Source organism: Hypanus sabinus, unplaced genomic scaffold (genome assembly GCF_030144855.1).
Source record: "Hypanus sabinus isolate sHypSab1 unplaced genomic scaffold, sHypSab1.hap1 scaffold_2731, whole genome shotgun sequence".
Lineage (NCBI taxonomy): Eukaryota > Metazoa > Chordata > Chondrichthyes > Myliobatiformes > Dasyatidae > Hypanus > Hypanus sabinus.
Genome location: NW_026780866.1, coordinates 8,419 through 22,873, shown reverse-complemented (window position 1 = coordinate 22,873; position 14,455 = coordinate 8,419). Strand labels below are relative to the sequence as shown.

The 14,455-nt window shown below is 52.0% G+C and overlaps 1 pseudogene; it reads left to right on the top strand.

Moving 5' to 3' along the window:
• Positions 1-1,394: 1,394 nt before the first annotated feature.
• On the top strand, positions 1,395-3,176 carry LOC132388156 (mediator of RNA polymerase II transcription subunit 20-like; annotated as a pseudogene).
• The last annotated feature ends 11,279 nt before the right edge of the window (positions 3,177-14,455 follow it).

Genomic DNA, 14,455 nt, shown 5'->3' with positions numbered 1-14,455 from the left:
TCAGAGTCTCCCACATGCCTTCTGGCAAACTCCAGCTGAGGTTTCATGTGGGTTTTTTTTCAACAGTGGCTTTCTCCCTGCCACTCTCCATAAAGTGTGACTGGTGAAGCCCCCCGGGCGACAGTTGTCATGCGCAGTCTCTGCCATCTCAGCCACTGAAGCTTGTAACTCCTCCAGAGCTGTCGGTGGCCTCCCTCACTGGTCCCCTTCTTGCACGGTCACTCAGTTGTTGAGGACAGCCTGCTCCAGGCAGTTATACAGCTGTGACATATTCTTTCCATCTCTTGATGATTGACTTAACTGAACTCCAAGGAATATTCAGTGACTTGGAAATATTCTTTTATCTACCTCCTGACTTGTGCTTTTCAGTAACCTTTTCACGAGTTGCTTGGAGTGTTCTTCTGTCTTCATGGCGTAGTTTTTGCCAGGATACTGACTCACCAGCAGTTGGACTTTCCAGATACAGGGGTATTTTTACTTGACCTGCGCACGGTGATCTCCATTTCACTAATGACGTGACTTCTGAAACCAGTTGGCTGCACCAATGATGGTTTTGTGTGTCATATTAAAGGGAGTGAATATTTATGCAATCAGTTATTTTGTGTTTTATATTTGTAATTAATTAGATCACCTTGTAGAGATCTGATTTCACCTTGACACAAAAGAGTCTTTTTCTGTTGATCAGTGTAAAAACAGCCAAATTAAATCCACTGTGATTCAATGCTGTAGAACAATAACACGTGAAAACTTCCTTGGCGGGGGGGGGGGGGGCCATTGCATACTTTTTAATAGGCACAGTATATGGTTTGAATAATGATTAAAATTGAGTTGATTTGACCTGAGAGATGTTTAAATAGGTACCGGAATGTGAGGGAGATGGAAGGATGTGGGGATTAGTTCAGTCAGCCATTTGATTACTATTTGAGTTGTCACTGTGGGTGCACGGTCACAGAGGGGCCTACCACCACAAGAGAGAAGTGTGAGAAACACCCACACACAGCTTTATGGATCACCAGCAGATGATCTGTGAGAGGAATAATTTAAAAGGGATGTGTGAGGAAACGTCCACACACAGGGTTAAGAAGAGATGGTGATGGATGACAAAACTTGAATGGTATTTAGACAGATGCAGAGATGAAAGGATTTAGAAGAGGCATAGGTGAAAGGCGGACATTTTGGTCAGCATGGACAATGTGGGCCAAAGGGCCTGTTTCTGAGCTGTTTCAGCAGCCGTTTGATGGGCCAAAGGGCCTGTTTCTGCGCTGTTTCAGCAGCCGTTTGATGGGCCAAAGGGCAGGTTTGTGTGTTTATGATTTCTGTTGGACTGGGGGGAGGGTGGAGGGGTGAAGAGAAGAACTGGAAAGCCAACAGTGTAAGTGTTAAAGTGCTGGAGAAGGGCGTCTGTTGGGAGAGGGTAGTAGGCCATGGAAGGGGAGGGGGGAGCAGCAGTGGGAGGTGTGGGCAAGTTCATTCTGTCCAAAGCAGGGATTTCCAACCTTATTTGATGGTATTGGTCCCACGGCATAAGAAAGGCGGCGCAGGATGGGGGTCGCCTGTGTTTCTCAGATCCCAGCAGTTGAGGGGAAGATTGTCCAGCAAGCGGGGGAGATGCCGGGTGCTGTGAAGCAGGGCACATTCTGAGCGGGTTGTGAAACTTATCATGCAGGACCGACTGTGGGCATCCCAGGGCCAGCCTGCAAAGTTCATGTACATTATGCACAACACTGCGCATCCTCTTAGCTGCTTTGCACTTTTTGAAAACAGGCCCTACCTGGTTGCCGACACAAACTTTGACACACCCATGGTCAAGCTGAAGGGGTTTTTCCAGAATGAAAGCCGAGGGCCTCGCTATCAGTCTGGCGACTTTCTGATTAAGGTTGGGACAGTTACCATGGGACCCAGTGTCCGTGGCGTAACTACTGAAGTAGAGTACTGTCCTTGCATAGTGTTAAGTGACTGCTGGAATCTCATGATGGAATTCATGCAGAGTTTCATGGGAAACCATACCCCTGGAATCCCACCTGTATTCTCGACAAAGCACGATGGCATTTATACGCCCACAGACACAGCCGTTCAGTAAAATCCGGAAACAGCAGCAGGCTCCTGTATCAGGAATGAGATAGGCTGCTTTGTACCGACAAATCTAAACCACTTCTTCATTGAATCTGGCAACTTAATCCTTTCGATGAAGTGCATTTGGTATCACTCAAGATACAATAATTTTGCAATGTGTTTTCTTCTTGCGGGAAGAATGGGGCAAAATAGTTTATTTCTTTCCGCCTCTGCTGGCAGGTAGCAGCACCCGGTTTCCAATGGCCAGAAGTTTTCTGCAATGTTGACCTTTATTTCTTCTCAATTCTCCTCTACTCACAGTGACTAGCCTGCCTGTGAAATAACTAGAGCAGCATTGCTGGATTAAAAATAGTCCTGGTGTGACATGAAGAAGCCAGTGACCAGTGAGATGAGCTTACGCCACTACTTCCTCCGATTCAGCTGTACCAGGAAGGCTGGATGGAGTCACTTGCTCACAGGGTGACAGACAAGAAGTGGGCTTGATTCAATTTCCTAATTAATTAAATCCAGGGATGGTTTTTAGATCGGCTAATTCAGAAATCTTGTCTAGCTGTGGACAGTGTGTGAAATGGTGATGCTAAATAGCAGAGAAAGCTGAAAAGCCTCTTAACTGAATAATTCTGAGAATAAATATGTTGGAGATGCTGGAATAAAAACGGTGTTGGAACTCCTGACTGACAGGAGAGCATTCAGGTGGTTTGACGCATCATTGAAGAGAGTTCTTTGAAACTTACTGAGCTTAAATGTTAACGCTCTGTTGATGCTATCTCATCTGACAATTTTCTGTTTTTATAACAACGTAATTTTTCGCCTTCTCTGCAAATACATAGTTACTTGTAGGAAATTATCTATAAAGCAGGATTGAATGGCCAAAAAAAAAGAAAGGTGTGGAGACCTTTCTATTCACGAACCGGTCACCGTATCTGTTTCTGCCAGGCTCCATCCTTCAGACCTCTTCCCTCCCGCAGCCAAAGACGTTCACCCTGTGTGTGCCCCCACCCCCCAGGTGGAAGACTAAACGCAGACAGACAGGGGAAGGTGAAATCTAACGGAGTCTCGGCGAGGGAGACCACAAAGCTGTCAGATCGAGGACACCCCCGTCGGAGCGGAGGGAAACGGAAAGGTTCGCGCAGGGGGAGAGGGGGAGAGGGGGAGAGGGGGAGAGGGGGAGAGGGGGAGAGGGGGAGAGGGGGAGAGGGGGAGAGGGGAGAGGGGGAGAGGGGGAGAGGGGGAGAGGGGGAGAGGGGGAGAGGGGGAGAGGGGGAGAGGGGGAGAGAGGGAGAGAGGGAGAGAGGGAGAGAGAGAGAGAGAGAGAGAGAGAGAGAGAGAGAGAGAGAGAGAGAGAGAGAGAGAGAGAGAGAGAGAGAGAGAGAGCGAGAGAGCGAGAGAGCGAGAGAGCGAGAGAGCGAGAGAGCGAGAGAGCGAGAGAGAGAGAGAGAGAGAGAGAGAGAGAGAGAGAGAGAGAGAGAGAGAGAGTTCTCCAACACTGGAGAAGTGAACATCAGGCCCTGCGAGCTGTACAGGAAATTACGTCTTCTTGCTTTCTAACTGTGCAAGAGGCCAGCAGGCAGACAGAGCAGACTCAGGCTGGTTTGTTCTCATTCATCAGTGGATGGGTGTAAAGGAGCAAAATGACTGTCGGTGCAGACCGGAGGCAGCATTAACGACACAGTAAGAGTAAATACAGAAGCAGTTCAATAAACCACAACCTGCAAGGAACTGAGTGTGGCTATACGATTAGTTTACACAGAAAGACTGATTGTAAGTACACAGGTGACTCAGACAGGAAATGATAAGGAGACCAGGACCACTCCACTTCACAGCAGCAGGACATGTGAAACACAGTGACAACGCCTAAAACCTTGGCACAGTACTGGGGGTATGAGGAGTGGGGTGCATGGGGGTGTGGGGAATGAAAGGTGCTGAGGCCTGGCTGATATGGATGTAGTGGTGGTTGGGGGTGAGGAAGGGCGGGTTGGGGGTAGGAAGGGCGGGTTGGGGGGAGGAAGGGCGGGTTGGGGGGAGGAAGGGCGGGTTGGGGGGAGGAAGGGCGAGTTGGGGGGAGGAAGGGCGAGTTGGGGGGAGGAAGGGCGAGTTGGGGGGAGGAAGGGCGAGTTGGGGGGAGGAAGGGCGAGTTGGGGGGAGGAAGGGCGAGTTGGGGGGAGGAAGGGCAAGTTCGGGGGAGGAAGGGCGAGTTGGGGGGAGGAAGGGCGAGTTGGGGGAAGGGCGAGTTGGGGGGAGGAAGGGAGAGTTGGGGGGAGGAAGGGAGAGTTGGGGGGAGGAAGGGAGAGTTGGGGGGAGGAAGGGAGAGTTGGGGGGAGGAAGGGAGAGTTGGGGGAGGAAGGGAGAGTTGGGGGGAGGAAGGGTGAGTTGGGGGGGAGGAAGGGTGAGTTGGGGGCGTGGAAGGGTGAGTTAGTGGGTGGTGGTGTTGATCAGCCTGACATTTTGAGGGAAGTAACTGTTTTTGAGTTTGGTGGTCCTGATGGGAGTGGGACAGACAGTCCGTGAGCAATGGGAGGGGTGGCAGCTCAGAGCACTGTTCTGACTGGTTCTCTCTGCACCGATGCCTCAGTGAGCTCCTTCCTGATTGGGCCACCGGGAGTCAGCTTCCAGCAGGAAAGCAACAACAATGTGCCACTGACGTCCTCATTGTCTGACAAGGTCTTGCAGGACCCGAGTCTGGGCAGGTGTGAAAATGATGCACCGTTCATTCCTGTGATAGATTTCTCTGTGCAATGGGGGAGCAGGATTTTCTGTTATCATGGTCAGCTGTCCATACACTGGACAGCAACCCCTCAACCCCTCTTCTCCACCGCCCATTCCACCTTGCCGGCCAGCCCACATTGCTGAGCTCCCTCACTGACAGTCACAAAATGCCAAGCTCCCTCACTGACCATCACACAATGCCGAGCTCCCTCACTGACCATCACACAATGCCGAGCTCCCTCACTGACCGTCACACAATGCCGAGCTCCCTCACTGACCGTCCCACAATGCCGAGCTCCCTCATTGACCGTCCCACAGTGCCGAGCTCCCTCACTGACTGTCCCACAGTGCCGAGCTCCCTCACTGACTGTCCCACAATGCCGAGCTCCCTCACTGACCGTCCCACAGTGCCGAGCTCCCTCACTGACTGTCCCACAGTGCCGAGCTCCCTCACTGACTGTCCCACAATACCGAGCTCCCTCACTGACTGTCCCACAGTGCCGAGCTCCCTCACTGACTGTCCCACAATACCGAGCTCCCTCACTGACTGTCACGCAATGCCGAGCTCCCTCACTGACCGCCACAATGCCGAGCTCCCTCACTGACCGTCACACAATGCCGAGCTCCCTCACTGACCGTCACACAATGCCGAGCTCCCTCACTGACCGTCCCACAGTGCCGAGCTCCCTCACTGACTGTCCCACAATGCCGAGCTCCCTCCTCATTGACAATTTCACAATGCTGAGCTCCCTCACTGACAGTCCCACTATGTCGAGCTCCCTCACTGACCGTCACACAATGCCGAGCTCCCTCACTGACCGTCCCACAATGTCGAGCTCCCTCACTGACTGTCACACAATGTCGAGCTCCCTCCTCACTGACCATTTCACAATGTCGAGCTCCCTCACTGACTGTCACACAATACCGAGCTCCCTCACTGACTGTCACACAATGCCGAGCTCCCTCACTGACCGTCCCACAGTGCCGAGCTCCCTCACTGACCGTCCCACAGTGCCGAGCTCCCTCACTGACCGTCACACAATGCCGAGCTCCCTCACTGACCGTCCCACAATGTCGAGCTCCCTCACTGACTGTCACACAATGTCGAGCTCCCTCCTCACTGACCATTTCACAATGCCGAAACCTCTCCTTACCACCCTCCAATAGTGAGGGACTCCTTCGCCACCCTGTCCACACTCAGGTATTCTCTCTCCGCACCTCCCCGGCGGCTCACCCCCCTCACCGTCCATCCCCCGGCATGCAGCTGCCTCCTCCCTGCCTCACGTCTTAATAAGCTGGTAAGGAAGGCGGGCTCTGTCGTGGGCACAGAACTGGAGAGTATGACATCGGTGGCAGAGCGGAGGGCGCTGAGTAGGCTACGGTCAATCATGGAAAACCCTGAACATCCTCTGCACAGCACCATCCAGAGACGGAGAAGCAGCTTCAGCGGCAGGTTGCTGTCAATGCAATGCTCCTCAGACAGGATGAAGAGATCATTACTCCCCAACGCCATTCGGCTCTGCAATTCAACCACCAGGGGCAAGACTTGTTAAAGTGCCTGGGTTAGGACTGAGCTTAAGTTACCACTCAATGCACTTTAGTAAACTATTTAAGAACTTTTTAAAAGCTATTTATTAATGCTTTTTGGGAGGGTGATTTTAGATGCATATCATATTTATACTGAGTTAAATACTGTATGCAATTAGTTTTGCTACAATAAATGTATGGGACACTGGAAAAATTGTTGAATTTCCCCTTGGGGATGAATAAAGTATCTATCTATCCGGTTTGGCGGTTCAGTCTCGGGAGGACAGCCGTGGGCGTGTGAGAGGACGACAGGCTGAGTAAGAAGGCGGGCCTCTCGCTGGGGGGCAACGAGATGCTTCACAGGGGCTCCTCTGCTCCTGAATTTTCCAGAGACAGCAGCACATACCATTCAAAGGGCAGGGGTAGCTTTCTCTCTCTCTCTCTCACATCACGACAGCGAGCGCAGAGAGATTTAAAGGGATTCAGCAGGTGTTGGGTAGGTAGAAAAAGCGAACAGGAGTGATAGGTACAGTATGAATGTTTAAAAGATCTTTGGACAGGGACACGGATGGAAAAGGTGAAAGAGACGGACCAGGTCAGGTGGGCACAGCTCCCGCCTTTCTCCACAAGGGTTTCCTGAACTTTGAGTCCCAAACCCACCCAGCAAGCAGAGCGGGTTCAGGGGAACTCCCCCACCCCCGGGAGCCCCTTCACCAGACACAGGATCGAGGGATGGCTCACACCCCTAGGAGCTGTACACCAGCACAGGTCCAACTCCCCGGCCACCTGTAAAGATCTCCCAGCGACTACCTGCGTTTCCACACACGGTGATAACTGGGTGGTGCCGGCTCGTTAGGAATGAAGGGCCTGTGACAATGTCACATCCCTAAACAAAACCTCCCAGAAATATTTGAAACAGCACCTTCCCAACTGTGCCAGTCTTGTCACAATACCCACTGAAACAAGTACAAAATACCTCCCAGCACTGCGATGTGGTCAAAGTTGGTATCAGATCCCTGATGGGACAACACAGACCATACACCGGACACGGAAAGGGTTCAGACTGGAGCGAATCAGAGAGTTTCTCTCCCATACACCAGACACGGAAAGGGTTCAGACTGGAGCGAATCAGAGAGTTTCACTCCCGTACACCAGACACGGGAAGGGTTCAGACTGGAGCGTATCAGACAGTTTCACTCCCATACACCGGACACGGAAAGGGTTCAGACTGGAGCGTATCAGAGAGTTTCACTCCCATACACCGGACACGGAAAGGGTTCAGACTGGAGCGAATCAGAGTTTCACTCCCATACACCGGACACGGAAAGGGTTCAGACTGGAGCGTATCAGAGTTTCACTCCCGTACACCGGACATGGAAAGGGTTCAGACTGGAGCGTATCAGAGTTTCACTCCCGTACACCGGACACGGAAAGGGTTCAGACTGGAGCGTATCAGAGAGTTTCACTCCCATACACCGGACACGGAAAGGGTTCAGACTGGAGCGAATCAGAGAGTTTCACTCCCATACACCGGACACGGAAAGGGTTCAGACTGGAGCGTATCAGAGAGTTTCACTCCCATACACCGGACACGGAAAGGGTTCAGACTGGAGCGAATCAGAGAGTTTCACTCCCATACACCGGACACGGAAAGGGTTCAGACTGGAGCGTATCAGACAGTTTCACTCCCATACACCGGATCTCCCATCCCACGGTTGAGGGGGGATTTGATCGAGGTATTTAAAATTTTGAGAGGGATAGATAGAGTTGACGTGAACAGGCTGTTTCCATTGAGAGTAGGGGAGATTCAAACTAGAGGACATGATTTGAGAGTTAGGGGGCAGAAGTTTAAGGGAAACACGAGGGGGTATTTCTTTACTCAAAGAGTGATAGCTGTGTGGAATGAGCTTCCTGTAGAAGTAGTAGAGGCCAATTCAGTTGTGTCATTTAAGGTAAAATTGGATAGGTATATGGACAGGAGAGGAGTGGAGGGTTATGGGCTGAGTGCGGGTAGGTGGGACTAGGTGAGATTAAGGGATCGGCACGGACTAGGAGGGCCAAGATGGCCTGTTTCCGTGCTGTGATTGTTATATGGTTATATGGTATCAGAGTTTCTCTCCCATACACCGGACACGGAAAGGGTTGAGACTGGAGCATATCAGAGTTTCACTCCCGTACACCGGACACGGAAAGGGTTCAGACTGGAGCGTATCAGAGAGTTTCACTCCCATACACCGAACACGGAAAGGGTTCAGACTGGAGCGTATCAGAGTTTCTCTCCCATACACCAGACACGGAAAGGGTTGAGACTGGAGCGTATCAGAGTTTCACTCCCATACACCGGATCTCCCATCCCACGGTTGAGGGGGGATTTGATCGAGGTATTTAAAATTTTGAGAGGGATAGATAGAGTTGACGTGAACAGGCTGTTTCCATTGAGAGTAGGGGAGATTCAAACTAGAGGACATGATTTGAGAGTTAGGGGGCAGAAGTTTAAGGGAAACACGAGGGGGTATTTCTTTACTCAAAGAGTGATAGCTGTGTGGAATGAGCTTCCTGTAGAAGTAGTAGAGGCCAATTCAGTTGTGTCATTTAAGGTAAAATTGGATAGGTATATGGACAGGAGAGGAGTGGAGGGTTATGGGCTGAGTGCGGGTAGGTGGGACTAGGTGAGATTAAGGGATCGGCACGGACTAGGAGGGCCAAGATGGCCTGTTTCCGTGCTGTGATTGTTATATGGTTATATGGTATCAGAGTTTCTCTCCCATACACCGGACACGGAAAGGGTTGAGACTGGAGCATATCAGAGTTTCACTCCCGTACACCGGACACGGAAAGGGTTCAGACTGGAGCGTATCAGAGAGTTTCACTCCCATACACCGAACACGGAAAGGGTTCAGACTGGAGCGTATCAGAGTTTCTCTCCCATACACCAGACACGGAAAGGGTTGAGACTGGAGCGTATCAGAGTTTCACTCCCGTACACCAGACACGGAAAGGGTTGAGACTGGAGCGTATCAGAGAGTTTCTCTCCCGTACACCGGACACGGAAAGGGTTGAGACTGGAGCGTATCAGAGTTTCACTCCCGTACACCAGACACGGAAAGGGTTGAGACTGGAGCGTATCAGAGAGTTTCACTCCCGTACACCGGACACGGAAAGGGTTGAGACTGGAGCGTATCAGAGTTTCACTCCCGTACACCGGACACGGAAAGGGTTGAGACTGGAGCGTATCAGAGTTTCTCTCCCGTACACCGGACACGGAAAGGGTTCAGACTGGAGCGTATCAAAGTTTCACTCCCGTACACCAGACACGGAAAGGGTTCAGACTGGAGCGTATCAGAGAGTTTCACTCCCGTACACCGGACACGGAAAGGGTTCAGACTGGAGCGTATCAGAGTTTCTCTCCCGTACACCGGACACGGAAAGGGTTCAGACTGGAGCGTATCAGAGTTTCACTCCCGTACACCGGACACGGAAAGGGTTCAGACTGGAGCGTGTCAGAGAGTTTCTCTCCCATACACCAGACACGGAAAGGGTTGAGACTGGAGCGTATCAGAGAGTTTCACTCCCGTACACCAGACACGGAAAGGGTTCAGACTGGAGCGTATCAGAGTTTCACTCCCGTATACCGGACACGGAAAGGGTTCAGACTGGAGTGTATCAGAGAGTTTCTCTCCCATACACCAGACACGGAAAGCATTCAGACTGGAGCGTATCAGAGTTTCACTCCCGTACACCGGACACGGAAAGGGTTCAGACTGGAGCGTATCAGAGTTTCACTCCCGTACACCGGACACGGAAAGGGTTCAGACTGGAGCGTATCAGAGAGTTTCACTCCCGTACACCGGACACGGAAAGGGTTGAGACTGGAGCGTATCAGAGTTTCACTCCCGTACACCGGACACGGAAAGGGTTCAGACTGGAGCGTATCAGAGAGTTTCACTCCCGTACACCGGACACGGAAAGGGTTCAGACTGGAGCGTATCAGAGAGTTTCTCTCCCATACACCAGACACGGAAAGAGTTCAGACTGGAGCGAATCAGAGTTTCACTCCCGTACACCGGACACGGAAAGGGTTCAGACTGGAGCGTATCAGAGTTTCACTCCCGTACACCAGACACAGAAAGGGTTCAGACTGGAGCGTATCAGAGAGTTTCACTCCCGTACACCAGACACAGAAAGGGTTCAGACTGGAGCGTATCAGAGTTTCACTCCCGTACACCGGACACGGAAAGGGTTGAGACTGGAGCGTATCAGAGAGTTTCACTCCCGTACACCAGACACAGAAAGGGTTCAGACTGGAGCGTATCAGAGTTTCACTCCCGTACACCGGACACGGAAAGGGTTGAGACTGGAGCGTATCAGAGAGTTTCACTCCCGTACACCGGACACGGAAAGGGTTGAGACTGGAGCGTATCAGAGTTTCACTCCCGTACATCGGACATGGAAAGGGTTGAGACTGGAGCGTATCAGAGTTTCACTCCCGTACACCGGACACGGAAAGGGTTGAGACTGGAGCGTATCAGAGAGTTTCACTCCCGTACACCGGACACAGAAAGGGTTCAGACTGGAGCGTATCAGAGAGTTTCACTCCCGTACACCGGACACGGAAAGGGTTCAGACTGGAGCGTATCAGAGTTTCACTCCCGTACACCGGACACGGAAAGGGTTCAGACTGGAGCGTATCAGAGAGTTTCTCTCCCATACACCAGACACGGAAAGGGTTGAGACTGGAGCGTATCAGAGAGTTTCACTCCCGTACACCAGACACGGAAAGGGTTCAGACTGGAGCGTATCAGAGTTTCACTCCCGTACACCGGACACGGAAAGGGTTCAGACTGGAGCGTATCAGAGTTTCACTCCCGTACACCGGACACGGAAAGCATTCAGACTGGTCTTTTGTTGACAGGAGAGGCAGCTTGCTTGGAAAAGCCGAGCATATTTACTCTGTAACCTCAGCGCAATTGAATGCAAATTGCAGAGCTGTTTTCTGTCTCTGGGACAAAAGCCCATCAAAGGGAGAACTTTAAAAACATGCTGCAGCTTTAGGCAAACCAGGAGCTCCATCTCCCTGCATGACTTAGGTCATCAAGTCCACCTGGCTCACAGACACAGTTACACTTCCTCATTCCTGTCGTGTCCCGCAGATTCCACCCTCCAGGCGGGGGCGGGGTGGGCACCAACACCACCGCTGGTGGGGAGGTGGGAGGGAACCCACACAGACGTATAGAGCCGGTGGTCGGGATGAAAATCGGGTCTGTGGAGCTATAAGACACCAGCACAGCGATTTCTCTGTGCGTGCGATGGAAGGCCTCTGTCCAATGGCTTTCGACTTTGAAACTGAAGATCCCGTCAGAGGCACTTAATGTAAGAACCCAGCAGGGACACCAGCTTACCTACGTGCGCGCGCACACACACACACACACACACACACACACACATATAGTTCGGGTACCTGAGTCTTTTACACAGTCCTGTAGTAATTTTATGTATCGCACTGTACTGCTGTCAAAAAAAAAACAAATTTCCTGACGTGTGTGAGTGATGATAAACCTGATTCTGATCTGGGTCTCTATTGTGGACTGAGAGTGGGAAGGGGGCAGGGAGAGGGGAATCATGGTTGGGGAAAGGGGAAGGGAGAGGGGAGGGAGCGGGAAGCACCAGAGAGACATTCTGTAATGATCAATAAACCAATAGTTTGGAATCAAATGACCTTGCCTTGTGTCTCAGGGCTGGGTGTGTCTGTACCCACCCCTGACACTCCTTCTCTGCTCCTGTCCCACACCCCTCCAACGGCGTCCCACCGTCACCATTCCCAACATCTTCTGCTCCTGCCAGATTTACAAACTCGCTCTCCGCTCCACGTTGACAAGAGTGTGTGAGTGAGTGAGTGTGTGTGTGTGAGAGTGAGTGAGTGAGAGTGTGCGTGCGTGTGTGTGTGTGAGTGAATGTGTGAGTGAGTGTGTGTGTGTGTGAGTGAGTGTGTGTGTGTGTGAGTGAGTGAGTGAGAGTGTGCGTGCGTGCGTGTGTGTGTGTGTGTGTGTGTGTGTGCGCGCGCACGCACATGCGTGTGAGTGAGCTTTTGCACAGCACTGTAGGTGGTCAGTTTTTCAGTTTGAAGATGATTGAGAGAGGTGTGAGCAGTCACAGGACCCAGAACCCAGTGAGTTGGAGATATCCCAGTCACTCCCTGGGCAGATTCCTTCAGAGCCACACCAGGCGGGTGACCCACCTGCCCCACACTCAGTCTGGCAGCCGAAACACGGCTGTGGTTGTGCTGGTGGATCTCAGTGCCAGCACGCTGATCGGCTCAGCACCCCCTGGGACGGCACAGCATCGGAAAAGCTGCACCGCTGTAAACAGCCAGCATCGAGAACACCTTTCAAAGGCAGCATCCATCATTAATGTCCCCATCACCTAGCACATGCCCTATCCCATTGCAACCATCGGGAAGGAGATACAAGAGCCTCAGGTCCCACACCATCAGGTTCAGGGAGTTATTACCCCCCAAACATCAGGCTTCTGAACCAGTGAGGATAACCTCAACTCTGAACTGATTCCATCGGGAAGGAGGTGCAGGAGCCTCAGGTCCCACACCACCAGGTTCAGGAACAGTTATCACCCCTCAACGATCAGGCTCCTGAACCAGTGAGGATAACCTCAACTCTGAACTGATTCCATCGGGAAGGAGGTACAGGAGCCTCAGGACCCACACCACCAGGTTCAGGAACAGTTATTACCCCTCAACCATCAGGCTCCTGAACCAGTGAGGATAACCTCAACTCTGAACTGATTCCATCGGGAAGGAGGTAGAGGAGCCTCAGGTCCCACACCACCAGGTTCAGGAACAGTTATTACCCTCACCCATCAGTCTCCTGAACCAGTGAGGATAACTTCACTCACCCCAATTCTGTAGCAGAATCAGGTTTAATATCACCAGCGTATGCCATGAGGTAGAGTTCATGGGTTCATCTCCAGCTCTGTATCACTTTCGCCAATCACCTTTCCAGCTCTTAGCTTCATCCCACCCCCTCCGGTCTTCTCCTAACATTTTGCATTTCCCCCTCCCCCCACTACTTACTAATCTCTTACTATTTCTCGTTTCAGTTAGTTCTAACGAAGGGTCTTGGCCCAAAAAGTCGACAGTGCTTCTCCTTATAGATGCTGTCCGGCCTGCTGCGTTCCACCGGCATTTTGTGTGTGTTTGAATTTCCAGCATCTGCAGATTTCCTCGTGTTTGTTCTTCCCCTCTGCCGTCAGATTTCTGAATGGACATTGAACCCGTGGACACCACCTCACCAATTCTTCCTCTCTTCTTACACTACTTATTTGATTTTAAATTCTCATTGCAACTTACAGTACTTTTATACATTTCAATGTCCTGCTGCCACATAACAAACTCAGTGATATTATAAACACAAGAGGATCTGCAGATGTTGGAAATCCAGAGCAACACACAGAAAATGCTGGAGAAACTCAGCAGGTCAGGCAGCATCTATGGAGAGGATGAGAGTCAAGATTTCGGGCCGAGACAAGACCCGAAACACCAACTCTTTACCCCATTCCTTTCCTGCTGAGTTCCTTCGGTATTGTATGGGTGACATCAAACCTGATTCTGATTGTGAGGACAGTTTTCATCCTGACCTGGAGCTCCACAGTGGAACAGGGGGTCAGCACAGACACCCCTTCATACCTGCACCCCTTCCCTGCATCCCCACCCCTTCGTACCTCCACCCCTTCCCCGCATCTCCACCCCTTCCCTGCATCCCCACCCCTTCGTACCTGCACCCCTTCCCTGCATCCCCACCCCTTCGTACCTCCACCCCTTCCCCGCATCCCCACCCCTTTGTACCTCCACCCCTTCGTACCTGCACCCCTTCCCTGCATCTCCACCCCTTCCCCGCATCCCCACCCCTTCGTACCTCCACCCCTTCCCCGCATCTCCACCCCTTCCCTGCATCCCCACCCCTTCGTACCTCCACCCCTTCCCCGCATCTCCACCCCTTCCCTGCATCCCCACCCCTTCGTACCTGCACCCCTTCCCCGCATCCCCACCCCTTTGTACCTCCACCCCTTCCTCGCATCTCCACCCCTTCCCCGCATCCCCACCCCTTCGTACCTGCACCCCTTCCCCGCATCCCCACCC